Source organism: Trachypithecus francoisi, unplaced genomic scaffold, assembly GCF_009764315.1.
Source record: "Trachypithecus francoisi isolate TF-2019V2 unplaced genomic scaffold, Tfra_2.0 Lachesis_group9, whole genome shotgun sequence".
In the NCBI taxonomy this organism is placed as follows: domain Eukaryota; kingdom Metazoa; phylum Chordata; class Mammalia; order Primates; family Cercopithecidae; genus Trachypithecus; species Trachypithecus francoisi.
The window spans coordinates 24,467,417-24,483,026 of record NW_022681474.1 but is presented as its reverse complement, the minus strand read 5'-3'; positions in this window follow the sequence as shown (position 1 = coordinate 24,483,026).

The following is a 15,610-nucleotide window of genomic DNA, read 5'->3' as shown; positions in this document are numbered from 1 at the left end:
AATTTTCCACAACTATTACTGAAAACTCTTTCTGGTGGTTTTAAATTCTTTGTTGTTGGTGGTGGTGTTATTGACAAGTGTGTACCTTCAACTGTTGCATCGTACAACCAGACTTACTAGACAGATTCAAATTCTAGGAATTGAACCCTCAGGTGGCTCAGTCAAGACTGTAGGTACCAAGACAAGATCTGATATATGCAAGGAATGCTTACCCCTGCTGAAGCACTGAAAATAGACACAGCAGCTTTTTGCTTGAGGGGTTACTGATTCCAATGCCTATGAGTTAGCTAGGGACTTTATTGTATTTTCTTAATTTGCTTATTATATTTTCTTAATTAACTTATTTGCTTAATAAATATTGCCATTGTCATTGCTAATCCTTGTCATCATCATCATCATTTCAATTGGCCTTCTTCAGGTGTAAGCCTGTAACTTTTGTGCATATTGAATTTCAGGAATACATTCCCAGTGAATAAAGTTCTGTAGATGAGTGGCAATTGAATAACCCTGTAACAGTGAATGAGTTTCAATTTTTATGTACAATTTTGGTTTAGAGGATACATGAATGATGTAACGTGATAGAAGGTGTCAATTCAACATATTAGAGGTGCACTGTGTGAAAGCCTACTAGGATTTGGAAATTGGACAGGATGCTGTGCTCCCCAGCCTACCCTCTCACTGCAGACCTGGGAAGAGAATTCAGCCATCACACAAAGGCGAGAAACAGTGGATACACTTTCGCACCTTGTCCAAGTTTAACTAGGACTTGCCTTGCTTGAAAAGGAATAAAGAGAAACAAAGTCAGGAATCACATCAGCAAGATGGCAGTTTTCTGTCATCATCTCTCCACAATGCATGGATTTTGACAACCACCCACGGGCAAGAGTACCTTTCTGAGAGTCCTAAAGTACAGCGGAGAAGTTCCAGCGTACTGTTGGGAAAAAAAATCCTGGAATAGACACATTGAAGAGGGTAAGAACAGTTTCACTTTAATTGAGTCAGCCCTCCCACAAGGTGGCAGAGCTTAGTGCCAAGAAAGACCACCCCCTGGGCCCACCATTCTTTCCACAAGGGAAAGTGAGAGCATAATGAGTGCTGGGCTACCCTAGCTATACCTGGGCCCTGCCAAGAGGCCCACCTCTTCCTTGTCCACCCAGAGTACAAAAGGAATCAGTACAGCTGAGTGGCTGGGAGAGGCTGCAATCAGGTAAGAGAAGAAAGGACTTACAGCAATGAGGGCTTGAAACTTGACAAAGGGCCTTAAATTATACTAACTACTTCTGGGACTCCATCAGGGGTCCTCTTGAGATGCCTCTCCTTCCAAACTGGCCCACGAGTGCCCCCAATGCTCTGAGTGAATCACCTTTCTCTCCTGATCATGGTCAGTTCTCCATGTGTGCCCCCAAGACAGCAGATGTGAGCCTCTGCAGACAGCTAGACTCTGCAGGATTCGGAGAAGAAACACAAAACTGAAAAGAAAATTATAGATCAACATCCATGGTGAACATAGGGACAAAAATTCTCAACAAAATAACAGAAAACCAAATTCAACAGCACATTAAAATGATTGTGTACACCATGATCAAGTGGGATTTATCCCTGGGATGCAAGGATGGTTTGATATATGTAAACCAATAAATGTGATACACAGCATTAACAGAATAAAGGATAAAAACCAAATGGTCACCTCAGCAGATGAAGCAAAAGCATTTGACAAAACTCAGCATCCTTTCATGATAAAAATTCTCACCAAATTAGGTATAGAAAGAATGTGCCTCCATGAAAAAATGCTCATCATCACTCGCCATCAGAGAAATGCAAATCAAAACCACAATGAGATACCATCTCACACCAGTTAGAATGGCAATCATTAAGAAGTCAGGAAACAACAGATGTTGGAGAGGATGTGGAGAAATAGGAACACTTTTACACTGTTGGTGGGATTGTAAACTAGTTCAACCATTATGGAAAACAGTATGGCGATTCCTCAAGGATCTAGAACTAGATGTACCATATGACCCAGCCATCCCACTACTGGGTATATACCCAAAGGATTATAAATTACTCTACTACAAAGACACATGCACACGTATGTTTATTGCGGCACTATTCACAATAGCAAAGACCTGGAATCAACCCAAATGTCCATCTGTGACAGACTGGATTAAGAAAATGTGGCACATATACACCATGGAATACTATGCAGCCATAAAAAGGATGAGTTTGTGTCCTTTGTAGGGACATGGATGCAGCTGGAAACCATCATTCTTAGCAAACTATCACAAGAAGAGAAAACCAAACACCGCATGTTCTCACTTATAGGTGGGAACTGAACAATGAGATCACTTGGACTCGGGAAGGGGAACATCACACACTGGGGCCTATCGGGGGAGGGGGAAGGAGGGAGGGATTGCATTGGGGAGTTATACATGATATAAACGTTATGCACATGTACCCTAGAACTTAAAGTATAATAAAAAATAAATAAATAAAAATAAAAAAATAAAAAAATAAAAAGAAATAGAGTGCCAAAAAAAAAAAAAAAAAAAAAAAGAAAGAATGTGCCTCAACTCAATAAAGGCCATATGTGACAAGCTCACATCTTATTCAACAGTGAGAAGCTGAAGCTTTTTCTCTAAGATCAGAAACAAGACAAAGATGCCCATTCTCACCACTTCTAGTCATCATAATACTGAAAGTCCCAGCCAGAGCCACAAAAAGAAATTAGGCCACAAAAAGAAATAAAAGGCATCCAGATCAGAAAGGAAGATGTAAAATGGTCTGTTTGCAGATGATGTGATCTTATGTATAGCAAACCCTAAAAACTCTACCAAAAAACTCCTAGAAATAATAAACGAATTTGATAAAGTTGCAGGATATAAAATCAACATACAAAAACCAGTTGCATTTCTACACACTAGCACTTAACTATCTAAAAAAGTAATTAAGAAACAATCTCATTTACAATAGCACCAAAATCTCATATACAATCTCATTTAACTATCTAAAAAAGAAATTAAGAAACAATCTCATTTACAATAGCACCAAAAAATTACATAGGAGTAAATCTACTTATATATTTATATATTTATTTATTTATTTATATATTTATTTATTTAGAGACAGTGTCTTGCTTTGTCACTTAGGCTGTAGTAAAGTGGCACTGCAGCCTCAAACTCCTGGACTCCATTGATCCTCCCACTTCAGCCTCCCAAGTAGCTGAGACTACAGGTGTATGCCACCACACCCAGCTAATTTAAAAAATTTTTTTTGTAGAGACAGGGTCTCACTCTGTTGCCCAGGCTCTGATCTTGAACTCCTGGTCTCAAGCAATCTTCCCACCTTGGCCTCCCAAAGTGCTTGAATTACAGATATGAGCCACATAGCCAGACATGTATTTAACCAAGGAGGTGAAAGATCTTCATACTGAAACTGTAAGACTCTGATGAAAGAAATTGAATGAGGTAAAAATAAATGGAAAGATGTCCCATAATCAAAGCAGTATGGTGCTGGCATAAAAGCAGACACATAGACCAATGGAACAGAATACAGAGCCCAGAAAGAAATCCATACATATATTGTCAAGTAATTTTCAAGAGAGGCACCAAGAAAACACAATGGAAAAAGGGTAGTATCTTCAATAAATGGTGTTGGGAAAACTAAATCTGAATATCCACATGCAGAAGAATAAAATTATACCCTTATCTCATACCATATTAAAAAATCAACTCAAAATATATTAAAGACTTAAATGTAAAGCCTGACACTGTAAAACTAATAGAAGAAAACCTAGGGGAAAAGTTTCTTGACAGTGGTGTAAGCAAAGAGTTTTTTGCATATAAACTCAAAAGTATAGGCAAAAATAGACAAATTGGATTCCATCAAGCTGAAAACTTTCTGCAGAGCAAAGAAAACAGCACAGTAAAGAGACAACTTATAGAGCAGGAGAAAATATTTGCAAAGTATGTATTTGATAAGAGGGGGTTAATATCCAAAATACATAAGGAACACACACAACTCAATAGGACAAAACCAAATAATCTTTTATTTAAAAGGTCTGCATTTTAAAATAAGCAAAGGACCTGAATAGATATTTTTCCGAGGAAGATATATAAGTGGCCAGCAGATTTATAAAAAGGTGCTCAACATCGCTAATCATCAGGGAAATGCTAATCAAAAGCACAGTAAGAGATCATTGCACACCTGTTAGAATGGCTGTTATAAGAAAGCCAAAAGATAACAAGTGTTGCTGAGGATGTACAGAAAAGGGAAACCTTGTGTACCATTGGTGGGAATGTAAATTGGTACAGTCGTTGTGGAAAACAGTATAGAGGCTCTTCAAAAAATTAATAATAGAACTACCATATGATCCAGCATTCCCACTTCTTGGCATATATCCAAAGGAAATGAAATCACTCCACAGTAGCCAAGATATGATCAACCTAAGTGTCCATGAATGGACGAATGTATAAAGAAAATGTGGTGTATGTGTGTGCGTGTGCACATGCAATGCACAATTCCACCTTTTTTTTAAAAAAGGAAATCCTGCTATTTGCAACAATATAAATGAAACTGGAAGACATTATGCTAAACAAAGTAGATCAGACACAAAAATATAAATACTATATGGTTTCACTTATATGTGGGATTTTTAAAAGTTGAACTTGTAGAAACAGAGAGTAAGGTTAGGTGCAGTGGCCCACACCTGTAATCCTACCACTTTGAGAGGCCAAGATGGGAGGCTAGCCTGGGCGTCATAGACTAGCCTTGGGCACCATAATGAGAGCATGTCTTTACAGAAAATAAAAATATTAGGCATGGTGGTATGCATCTGTAGTTTCAGCTACTCTGGAGGCTGAGGCAGGAGGATCCCTTGAGCTCAGGAGGTTGAGAGGTCGAGGCTGCAGTGAGCCATGATTGTACCACTACACTCCAACCTGGGTGATTTTTAGAAAGAGATCCAGTCTAGAAAAAAAAGAAAGACAAGAGGAAAACATAACAATATAAAACAAAGGGAGCCAGAATAAATCATCTAAGTTCTTGTGTATGTTTGCATCTAGTTTTAGACTGTGTATTAATCTGTCATTGTTCTATCTATCCTGGTACTACTGCCACAATCTTTATTATAACTTTTTAATATATTAATATCTGACAGGGCAAGGCTGATTTCATTATCCTTCAATATGCATTGATAATTGTAAAAATCTCTCCACAAAATACGGTAAAAGGAAAATTCCTTCTTCTTATAAAGTATGTCTAACAAAAACCTGCAGCAAACGTATTTAATGGTGAAAAGTCTAAAGCATGCTCTTTAAGTTAGGAACAAGACAAGAAAGCCAGCTATCATTGCTTCTATTCAATATTGTTAGAGAAGTTCTACTCAGTAAGGTAAAAATAGAAATAAAAGATATAAAGATTTGAAAAGAAGAAACAAAACTGGCATTATTGTCGGATGATATGCCCATGACAGGCATTCAGAGGGAATCTACAGAAAATCTATTAGAACTAAGATATATGCTCACCAACCTTCCTGGATACAAGATCAAAATATAGTAACCAATTTGCTTCCTGTACACTTAGAGCCAGGGACCCGATCCAGAAGGACTCGCAAGGCTTGGTTGGGGGAAGATGACAGGAGGGAAGTCTTTACAGGCTTTTGTTTGTTTGTCTTGTTTTGTTTTGTTTTGTTTTTGAGACAGAGTCTCGCTGTGTCACCCAGGCTGGAGTGCAGTGGTGCAATGTCAGCTCACTGCAAGCTCCGCCTCCCAGGTTCACACCATTCTCCTGCCTCAGCCTCCCGAGTAGCTGGGACTACAGGTGGCTGCCACCATGGCTGGCTAATTTTTTGTATTTTTAGTAGAGACGGGGTTTCATCATGTTAGCCAGGATAGTCTTGATCTCCTGACCTCGTGATCCGCCTGCCTCAGCCTCCCAAAGTGCTGGGGTTACAGGTGTGAGCCCCCATGCCCGGCCCTTTACAGGTTTCTGAAGAAGACAGTGTCATGAACACAATTTTGTAGTTAACAGGTTCCTTTTGGCTGCTGTGAGGAGAAGGAACTAGGAGGGATGGGAGGGGAGGCAGGGAGTCCCAGGGAGCTGGCTGCTGATAGAGGCCAGGTGAGATGTGGCAGTCACTAGGTGTTCATAGAGGTGGTAAGAAGTTTATGTATTATACAAACATTGAACCATGACTCATACAAGTAATTCATTTAAATTGGCGTAAGTGCTAAAAAAGAAAAAAAGAAAAAAGTTTTAAAGTACTAAAATTGAACATATCAGGGAAAAATAGTTGCCACCAGATGGCAAAGAATGAATAGCTTACTATATAAAGAACTCGGTCCATCTAATAGGAAAACACAAAATCTGTAATAACCTGTCCACTCTGCTTGCCTTGGTGAGCTAGTTGGTGCTCATTTACAAACCTCAAAGTAGATTCTGTACAAGTATGTTGATTTTTAAAAACCCAGTGACATCCAGAGAGAAAAGAGAAACTTTCCAAAATTGATTGAATTCATTTGCTGGAACAGAAAGGGTCGCACTTCTAAGAGACATCTGCACCCCCATGTTTTATCACAGAACTATTCACAGTAGCCAAGATAAGGAATCAACCCAAGCGTCCATCAACAGATGAATGGAGAAAGAAAATATGGTACCTATACACAATGAAATACTATTCAGCCCTAACAAGGAATGAAATCCTGTCATCTGTGGCAACACAGATGGAACTGGAGGACATTATGTTACATGATATAAGCCAGGAACAGGAAGTTAAACACCACATGTTCTCACTCATATGCAGAAGTTAAAAAAGTGGATTTCATAGACGTAAAAGGTATTAGAAGCTTTAGGGAGAGGGAGGAGATAGGAAGAGATCCTTTTACACAAGAGAGATCCTTTTAAAAAAAAGATTCTTTTTGTTAAAGGATATAAAATTACAGCTAGATAGGAGGAATAAATTCTAGTGTTCTATGCTTAACAATATGCTATACAGTTTCAAATAGCTAGAAGGAGGATATTGAATGTTCCCAATACAAATAAATGATAGCTGGTGATGGGTCTGGAGTTGGTTCCTTCCAGTGGGTTCGTGGTCTTGCTGACTTCAAGAATGAAGCTGCACACCTTCACAGTGAGTGTTATCGCTCTTAAAGGTGGCATGGACCCAAAGAGTGAGCAGCAGCAAGATTTATCATAAAGAGCAAAAGAACAAAGCTTTCACAGCATGGAAGGGGACCTGAGCCGGTTGCCACTGCTGGCTGGGGTGGTCAGTTTTTATTCCCTTATTTGTCACCTCCCGTGTTCTGTTTCTGTCCTATCAGAATGCCCCTTTCTCAATCCTCCCCATGTAGAATCCTGCTGATTGGTCCATTTTTACAGAGCGCTGATTGGTCCGTTATACAGAGTGCTGATTGGTCCATTTTACAAACTTCTTGCTAGCCACAAAGCTCTGATTGGTGCATTTTTACAGAGTGCTGATTGGTGCCTTTTAAAAACCTCTTGCTAGCTACAGAGCACTGATTGGTGCATCTTACAATCCCCTTATAGGACAGAAAAGTTCTCCAGGTCCCCACTTGACCCAGTCCAGCTGGCTTCACCTCTCAATCCCCCCTCTAAACAGGACACCCCAACTGCTATTGGGAATTGGGCGGCAACTGCTCTAGTTACTTCCTGCTGGATAGGGGTGAAGAAGGGGCCCTGCAGTTGTAGTGTCCTCCAGAGGGGAACTCTGTAGGCCAAAGGGCCAGTGGGTCAGTCCAGGGGTCCTTGGTAGAAGTTATGAGTTGAGCTCATTTGGGGTTCCGTTTGTAAGACCATCTGTAGCTTGATGGTATCAATCCTGGAGGAAACAAATTTGACAAGGAGATTAAAAACACAGGGCCCAAAGGCGAGTAATAGCAAGATGGCTGTCACGGGACCTAGAAAGGGGAGAAGCCATGTCGCCTTACTCCAGAGGTTGGTATAAGAGTTTGAAAGGCATTGTCTGATTTCAGAAGCCTTTTCCTGTAAATGCCAGGTGGCATCTCGTACTATCCTTCACTGGTTAGTGTAAGAGCAACAGTCTTTCCCTAAGAAGGTGCAAAATCCTCCTTTCTCACCAGAGAGGAGGTCTAGGCCTCGACGGTTTTGGAGAGTCACTGCTGCCAAAGAGTCTATTTGGGATTGTAGAGTAAGGATAGATTTTGTTATTTCTCACAAACTGTTTGAGAAATACTTTGAGAGTGTTTGGTACTAGGATAGTGAAGTGGACAAATCTCTATTCCGGTTCCTGCAGCAGTAGCCATTCCTAACCCTTTAAGTAGGGGTATTAGTTATATGGCCCTGCGCTGACAGACTTGGGCTTTGAGAAGCACTGATAGGGTCTGATTTCCACAAGATTAGAAGTTAGGATAGTACATGTTACACAGTTAACTTTTAGCGAACTCTACTTTTGTTGAAAACCTTGTAAGTTTGGGTTTCAATTATTCTTTGCTATTAATATGACCTCGTTCAGTCCGTATTAACTTAGACTTGGTATAGATGGCTCCTTCCTAATTCTGTAAGTACTTTAAGGTTTGGCTGAGTGCAAACAGCTGCACATTTGAGCAGACCAACTATTAGGCAATTTTCCTAACTCTGCTTCTACAAGAGTTTCCTTATCACTTACTGAATGCCCATTGTGTAATCGCCTGGGAGGAACCATCTATTGTCCTGTCCTGAAGGGAGTTCCTCTTAGATCTGGTCAGACCTTTCTATGGTAATTAATTAAGATTTACATCCCCTGTTAGGAAACTTGCTGGGTTAAATCATCTTTTTCTAACAGAATAGCCCCATACTTTAAGATTTTTGAGTTAGAAGCTACCTTTTTTTTTTTTTTTCTCTGGACTTAGGATAGTTTTAACCTGGTGAGGTGTGCTCACAATGATGTTACCTCTAAAAGTTATTTTCCTACTTTCTTCTGTTAGCAAAGCAGTTGTTGCTACAGATTGAATGCATTTGGGCCATCTGTGGGTTACTGGCTTAAGGATTTTTGATAGAAACACTATCTGGGTTATCAGTGGGCCTCAGTGCTTTCAGGCTACGCCCTTGTTTACACTGACAACAAGGTAGTATTGGAGTGTTATAGGGTTACCTAGAAGACCTTCAATTATCAATTATAGGTTTTAAATTTACCCTGGCTTTTAAAGGAATAGGGTACACTGTTTTTTTTCTTTACTCCTTCTCTCTCTTTCTCTTTGACTTCCTCTTTGTCGCTCTGTCTCTTCCTCTCTCTCTTTGATGGCTTCAGCAGTGTAAGACTGCCACCTCCTTGCGTTTTTGCATTGCGTGAAATAACTTCATGATTTCCTTGTGGTATTTCATGGGGGTTCCCCCAGAGGCTAGGAACTCCCTTTCTTTCCATATTGCAGCATGGGAATGTAGGATTAGATAAACATAACTTGCTATCTGTATACACATTTATTCTTTTTCCCTTTCCCAGTTCTAAGGCTCGGGTAAGTGCCACTAGTTCTACTAACTGGGCACTGGTCCCTGGGGGAAGAGGCTTACTTCCAAGTACTGTTACATCACTAACTATGGCATAACCTGCCCTTCATATCCCATTCTCCACGAATGAACTTCCATCGGTATATAGGTTAAGGACAGGATTAGCTGAGGGGACTTCTAAGATATCCTCTCGGTGGCTTAAGTCTGGGCAACAATTTGTTGGCAGTCATGTTCGATTGGTTCTCTATCCTCTGGGAGAAAAGTGGCGGGGTTGAGGGTGGCACATGTGCGTATTTGAAGCACCAGTCCCTCAAGGAGTAGCGCCTGATACCTGAGCAGGTGGTTGTCTGATAGCCATAAACTTCCTTTGGCACCTAGTAAGCCATTTACATCATGAGTAGTTCAGACAGTGAGATCCTTCCTTGTATTATTTTGATAGCCTCTGACACTAAGATGGCCACTGCTGCAACTACCTATAAACAGTGAGGCCAGCCTTTTGCTACTACATTGATTTCCTCACTTAGGTGTGCCACTGGTTGTGGGGTTGTCCCATGAGTCTGAGTAAGGACTCCAAAGCTATTCCCATTCTCTCTGTGACGTATAAAGAGAAGTTTTGTCCTGTGGGAAGGCTTAAGGCTGGAGCTTGTACTAGGGCCTGCTTTAAGGTTTTGAAGGTTGTTACTGCCTCTGGTTCCCATTCTACTAGATGAGTATTTGCCCTCTGGGTCTCCTTGACTCTCTAATCAAGGAGTATAGAGGGTCCCGGCCATCTCGCTGTATCCAGGGATCCACAGTTGCCAAAGCCAGTGATTCCAAGGAATCCCCGCAAGTGTTTGAATGTCTTAGGGTGAGGATAAGCCAGCATAGGCTGTATTCGTTTCTTGCTGAGGGCCCTCGTTCCCTCTGGCTAAGATTATGCCTAGATATCTGACTTGTTGTAGGCAGAGCTGGGCCTTCAATTTAGATGCCTTGTACCCTTAATTAGCTAGGAAGTTCAAGAGATCTAGAGTAGCCTGCTGGCATGAGGCTTCTGAACTGGCAGCCAAAAGTAAATCATCCACATACTGAAGGACCAGAGTGAATGGACTTAAGAAGTGGCCTAGATCTTGGGCCACCAAACGATGATGGCTATTTTAAACCCTTGGGGCAAGACCGTCCACATCAGTTGGGACGTGTGGTCTGTGGGATCCTCAAAGGCAAAGAGGAACTGGGAGTCAGAGTGCAGGGGAATGCAGAAGAAGGCATCCTTGAGGTCCAGAAGAGTGAACCATTCTGCTTCCTCTGGTGTTTGAGAGAGCAGGGTGTAGGGATTAGGTACAGCTGGATATAGAGGAATTACTGCCTCGTTGATGAGTCTAAGATCTTGCACTAGTCTCCACTGACCATTCAGTTTTTGTACTCCTAGAATTGGGATGTTGCAGGGACCGCTGCATTTTCTTACTAAGCCTTGAGCTTTTAAATGTCTAACAATGTCCTGTAATCCTTTATGAGCTTCAGGCCTTAAGGGATATTGCCTTTGATGAGGAGAAGTGGTGGGGTCTTTTAGCCTGATTTGGACTGGGCGGGCATTTTTGCCCTTCCATATTGTCCCTGCAATGCCCAGACTTCAGGGTTGATTCCCTCCTCAAGTAGGGGACAACAGATGGGTAACTTGTTCTCCATATTCATGTAGCTAATAGCTCCAGCTTTGGCAAATATGTCCCTCCCTAATCAGGGTGTGGGACTTTAAGGCATAACAAGAAAGGCATGTGAAAAGAGCAAAGTCTCCCAATTACAACTGAGGAGGTGGGAGAAATACCTGGTTACAGGCTGTCCCAGGATTCCTCAGATGGTAACGGACCTTGAGGACAGTCATCCAGGACAGGAGATTAACACTGAGAAGGCCACACCAGTGTCCAGGAGGAAGTCAGTTTCCTGGCCCTCAATGGTTAAACGTACTTGGGGCTCAGTAAGGGTGATGACGTGAGCTGGTACTTGCCCTGGGCACCCTCAGTCCTGTTGTTGGATCATCTGGTTGGGGGCTTCTGGCCCAGAGAAAGTTTGTCCTCTGGGGCAGTGTGCCTTCCAGTGATTGCCTCGGCATAGTGGACATGGGTGAGGGGGTGGCTTGTTTCTTATTGGACAAGCTTTTTAAAGGTGTCCTTGCAAACCACACTGATAACCAGCCCCACTGGGTTATTGACCTGCTCCATTTTCTGTCCTCTCTGAACCACCAAAGTTTGTTTGTCTGAAGGCCATGACTAAGGATGCAGCCTTAAGCCTTTCTCTGATCTCGCTTTTCCTTTTTGGCCTGTTCCTCTTGGTCCCTATTATAGAACACCGAGGTTGCCAAGTTTAATAATGTCTCCAGATTTTGTTCAGGGCCCAGGGCTCGCTTTTGGAACTTTCTCCTGATATCTGCAGCTGATTGGGTAATAAACTTATCTTTTAGGATTAATTGACCCTCGAGTGAGTCGGGTGATGGGAGTATATTTTCTTTTTCTTTTCTTTTTTTTTTTTTTTGAGACAGAGTCTCACTCTATCGCCCGGGCTGGAGTGCAGTGGCCGGATCTCAGCTCACTGCCAGCTCCGCCTCCCGGGTTTACGCCATTCTCCTGCCTCAGCCTCCCGAGTAGTTGGGACTACAGGCGCCTGCCAGCTCACCCGGCTAGCTTTTTGTATTTTTTAGTAGAGATGGGGTTTCACCGTGTTAGCCAGGATGGTCTCGATCTCCTGACCTCATGATCCGCCCATCTCAGCCTCCCAAAGTGCTGGGATTACAGGCTTGAGCCACCGCGCCCGGCCGGGAGTATATTTTCTTAAGGCCTCCCGTAACTGCTTGAGGAAGGTGGTAGGATTTTCTTCCTTTCCCTGAGTTATGGTGGACATCACTTAATAACTCATGGGATTTTTCCTAATTCTCCTTAGTCCTTCTAGAACACAGGTTAGCAGATGTTTATGACGCCAGTCCCCATGATCTGAGTTGAGGTCCCAGTGGGGATTCATACTGGGGACGGCTTGCTTACTGGTAGGGAATTTGTCACTTTCTTTGGCTGTCATTCTATCATTTACTTGACTAAGATACCAGGTATCTCCAAACTCTTGGGCTGCAGCCAAGCCGCATTCTTTTCTTTTTTTTTTTTTTTTTTTTTTTTTTTTTGAGACGGAGTCTCGCTGTGTCGCCCAGGCTGGAGTGCAGTGGCGCGATCTCGGCTCACTGCAAGCTCCGCCTCCCGGGTTCCCGCCATTCTCCCGCCTCAGCCTCCGAGTAGCTGGGACTACAGGCGCCCACCACTGCGCCCGGCTAGTTTTTTGTATTTTTTAGTAGAGACGGGGTTTCACCGTGTTAGCCAGGAGGGTCTCGATCTCCTGACCTCGTGATCCACCCGCCTCGGCCTCCCAAAGTGCTGGGATTACAGGCTTGAGCCACCGCGCCCGGCCCGCATTCTTTTCATTGAAGGCCAGGGTTTGATCTAACAATAGCATGACATCTCTCCAAGTGAGGTTGAAGGTTTGCCCTAGACCCTGTAGGACGTCTGTATACCTATGAGGATCATCTGAAAACTTCCCCTGGGGAAGCCACCCCCTGACCCATGTCTACCTTGATCTGTGTTAAATCAGAGAGGGAGAAGGGGACATGTACCTGGGTTGGGCCAAATTCCCCTCCCCCTACAGCTTGAAGGGGACATAACTGATAGCCCAGGGGTTTTTGTGGTCCCTTAGAGATTTCTTTGCTTGTTTCCTTCTGAGTGAGGGAGATTAGAGGAGGCTCATCATTAATAGGAAGAGGAGTTGTAGGGAGGCTAGGATATGGGGGTAAGCTGAGAGGTCCTCTTGTGGAATGTAAACTGCAGGCTTTGCATAGTTGTGGATTCTCCTTCAATGAAAAGAAAGCTTGGACATAAGGTATTTCACTCCATTTACCTTTCCCTCTTACAGAAAAGGTCAAGCTGCAGGATAGTATTGTGTTGTATACTTCCCTCAGGTGGCCATTTTTCCCCATCAGAGAATATTGGGGCTAGTCCAAAGTGCAGAAAAAAATGAGCCACCTCTTTTGCAGGGTTTCCAGGTCAAATTGGTCCCAGTGGCTTAGGATGCATTTGAAGGGTGAGCCTGTTGATGCCTGAGTGTTTCTCATCTGAAAGAAAAAACTGCCTGCAGTTTTGGTTTGTTTGTCTCCACTCCACCCAAGAACCCGCAACAGTCCCTGGACCCTGCTGATCGGAATAGTTGCGCTCACTGACACAGCAGCAGAAACACTCGTTTTCCTCCTAGACTACAAAGAGGACCAAGGAAGGTCGGATTTAGTGGCCCTTACCGACGCATTCTTGAAAACCTGCACTCTTCCCTTTCCTCTTAGACCACGAAAAGGACTGAGAAAAATGGATTTAGTAGCCCTTACTGACACATTCTCAAACACCTGTTAGAGTCCTAAATGTTTTCTCCTGTTGGTATTGGCACCTTACCCTTGTCCTATAAAGATGTTATGCCTCAAAATGGAGTGGAGGGCCATACCCTGAGGGAAGAAAGGGATTTCTAGGGTTGGAAGAGTGACGTCTTTTCTCCTCACTTCTCATCATATGCATAGAAAGAATATAATTTCTGAGGCTCCCCATATTCTAGCTTCGGGAATAGCCTTTGTTAGGCCTACTTGTCTGAGGAGGGATCCTAAAAGGATAGATGGTATTCCAGATAGTCCCCCCCCACGACGGGGCTTTGGGCAAAAATTATGTCTTTCTGATTGGTAAGCCTGGGTGCCAAAAGAAAGGAACAGAGTCCTGAAATTTTTTACTAGAAATCATTCTTATAGGAGAAACTAGAAAAGCACCAGAGACAGGGAGTGGTTTTTAGAAGCGGGACTAGCCTCGGAGGAGAGAGACAGGAGGAAGTTTGTCTGGCAGGTGTTAGGACCCAGGAGGCAAGGGTCAGGATAGATAGGATAGATGGGCAAGTCTCGCTTGGGCAACATGACTTTGAGAGTTCCGCTCATGGCTGCAGGGTCAACCAACTTTTTGTTAGGACCCTGGTGCTGAATGGCTTTCCTCTCTGTTGACCCTCGGCTCAGCCTAGAAGTACAGGAAAAGTGGAAGCTGGTTCTAGGCAAACCAACGCTCACAACTCCGAAGAGTCGGGGGTTGTTAGCCCTTTCGCAGAAAGCCTGACACCCATGTCTTTAGTCTGGCAGCTGCACTAGTGGCTTTTAACTGGCCCGCAGGTGCCTGGTGTTTAGCCCCCGAAATATAAGGAAAAATAGGACAGAATAGCAAGTGAAAGGGGTCCTATGGTACTCACCGCATGGTGAGTGCCTGGTGTTTAGCCCCCGAATTATAAGGAAAAATAGGACAGAATAGCAAGTGAAAGGGGTCCTATGGTACTCACCGCATGGCGATATCCCAGAGAAGCCCCCAAGATGTGTCCAGAGTTGGTTCCTTCTGGTGGGTTTGTGGTCTTGCTGACTTCAAGAATGAAGCCGTGGACGTTCGTAGTGAGTGTTATAGCTCTTAAAGGTGGCACAGACCCAAAGAGTGAGCAGTAGCAAAATTTATTATGAAGAGCGAAAGAACCAAGTTTCCACAGCATGGAAGGGGACCCAAAAAGGTTGCGGCTGCTGGCTGGGGTGGCAAGCTTTTATTCTTTTATTTGTCCCCTCCTATGTCCTATTTCTGTCCTATCAGATTGCCCTTTTCTCAATCCTCCCTGTGATTGGTTACTTTTAGAACCCTGCTGATTGGTCCATTTTACAGAACGCTGATTGGTCCATTTTACAGAGTGCTGATTGGTCCATTTTACAGAGTGCTGATTGGTGCATTTTACAAACCTCTTGCTAGCTACAGAGCACTGATTGGTGTATTTTACAATCCCCTTGTAAGACAGAAAAGTTCTTACTTGACTCAGGAAGTCCAACTGACTTCACCTCTCAGTGGGTGGCTCACATGTGTAATCCTGGCACTTCAGGAGCCCAAGGTGGGAGGGTCACTTGAGCTCAGGAGTTTGAGACCAGCCTGGGCAACATGGTGAAACCCTGTCTCTATAAAAAAATTATCCAGGCATGGTGGTGCACACCTGTGGTCCTAGCTACTCAGGAGGCTGAGGTGAGAGAACTGCTTGAGCCCAGGAGATTGAGGCTGCAGTGAGCTGAGATCACACCATTGCATTCTAGCCTGGGTGAAAA